The sequence below is a fragment of the Aegilops tauschii genome, chromosome 7 (assembly GCF_002575655.3).
Source record: "Aegilops tauschii subsp. strangulata cultivar AL8/78 chromosome 7, Aet v6.0, whole genome shotgun sequence".
In the NCBI taxonomy this organism is placed as follows: Eukaryota; Viridiplantae; Streptophyta; class Magnoliopsida; order Poales; family Poaceae; genus Aegilops; species Aegilops tauschii.
The window spans coordinates 80,050,176-80,051,793 of NC_053041.3; the positions used below are offsets into that span (position 1 = coordinate 80,050,176).

Sequence of the window (1,618 nt, forward strand, 5' to 3'; positions counted from 1 at the left end):
ATCCGGATAGTAGATCTCCTTTGTAACCGACTCCGTGTAAACCCTAGCCCCCTCCGGTGTCTATATAAACCGGATGGTTTGGTCTGTGTAGGGACATTCATAATCATCATAGGCTAGCTCTTAGGGTTTAGCCTCTATGATCTTGTGGTAGATCAACTCTTGTAATACTCATATCATCAAGATCAATCAAGCAGGAAGTAGGGTTTTACCTCCATCGAGAGGGCCCGAACCTGGGTAAAACATCGTGTCCCTTGCCTCCTGTTACCATTAGCCTTAGACGCACAGACCGGGACCCCTACCCGAGATCCGCCGGTTTTGACACCGACAATGGGGATAGATCATTGCAATTGTTGGTCGTCAACGAGGAATGCCTAGTAAGCGCGAGTCATCAGCTCGCGTTGACTATGTCCCTGCCCTTTGTACACACCGCCCGTCGCTCCTACTGATTGAATGGTCCGGTGAAGTGTTCGGATCGCGGCGACGGGGGCGGTTCGCCGCCCCCGATGTTGCAAGAAGTCCATTGAACCTTATCATTTAGAGGAAGGAGAAGTTGTAACAAGGTTTCCGTAGGTGAACCTGCGGAAGGATCATTGTCGTGACCCTGACCAAAACAGACCGCGCACGCGTCATCCAATCCGTCGGCGATGGCACCATCCGTCGCTCGGCCAATGCCTCGACCACCTCCCCACCTCGGAGCGGGTGGGGGCTCAGGGTAAAAGAACCCACGGCGCCGAAGGCGTCAAGGAACACTGTGCCTAACCCAGGGGCATGGCTAGCTTGCTAGCCGTCCCTTGTGTTGCAAAGCTATTTAATCCACCCGACTCTCGGCAACAGATATCTCGGCTCTCGCATCGATCAAGAACGTAGAAAAATGCGATACCTTGTGTGAATTGCAGAATCCCGCGAACCATCGAGTCTTGGAACGCAAGTTGCGCCCGAGGCCACTCGGCTGAGGGCACGCCTGCCTGGGCATCACACCAAAACACGCTCCCAACCAGCCTCATCGGGAATTGGGATGCGCCATCTGGTCCCTCGTCTCGCAAGGGGCGGTGGACCGACGATCGGGCTGCTGGTGTACCGCGTCGGACACAGCGCATGGTGCGCGTCCTCGCTTTATCAACGCAGTGCATCCGACGCGCATCCGGCATTATGGCCTTAGAACGACCCAGCAAACGAAGCACACGACGCTTCGACCGTGATCCTAGGTCAGGCGGGACTACCCGCTGAGTTTAAGCATATAAATCAGCGGAGGAGAAGAAACTTACAAGGATTCCCCTAGTAACGGCGAGCAAATCGGGAGCAGCCCAGCTTGAGAATCGGGCGGCTGTGCCGTCCGAATTGTAGTCTGGAGAGGCGTCCTCATCGACGTACCTGGCCCAAGTCCCCTGGAAAGGGGTGCCTAGGAGGATGATAGCCCCGTCCGGCCCGGACCCTGTCGCCCCACGAGGCGCCGTCAACGAGTCGGGTTGTTTGGGAATGCAGGTGAGAGAACGTTAGCGAACAAGTACCGCGAGGGAAAGATGAAAAGGACTTTGAAAAGAGAGTCAAAGAGTGCTTGAAATTGCCGGGAGGGAAGCAGATGGGGGTCGGCGATGCGCCCCGGCCGTATGCGGAACGA

The 1,618-nt window shown here is 56.0% G+C and overlaps 2 non-coding genes across 2 annotated transcripts in view; both read left to right on the plus strand.

Moving 5' to 3' along the window:
• Window positions 1-819: 819 nt before the first annotated feature.
• On the plus strand, window positions 820-975 carry LOC120970211 (5.8S ribosomal RNA). The gene has a single exon (XR_005764942.1). It is a non-coding gene; the product is annotated as a 5.8S ribosomal RNA (ribosomal RNA).
• Window positions 976-1,196: 221 nt separating this feature from the next.
• LOC120970202 (28S ribosomal RNA) overlaps window positions 1,197-1,618 on the plus strand; it is a 3,329-nt gene continuing 2,907 nt past the window's right edge. Inside the window, exon 1 of the ribosomal RNA XR_005764933.2 lies at window positions 1,197-1,618. This exon is cut by the window's right edge and continues 2,907 nt beyond it. This is a non-coding gene — a ribosomal RNA (28S ribosomal RNA).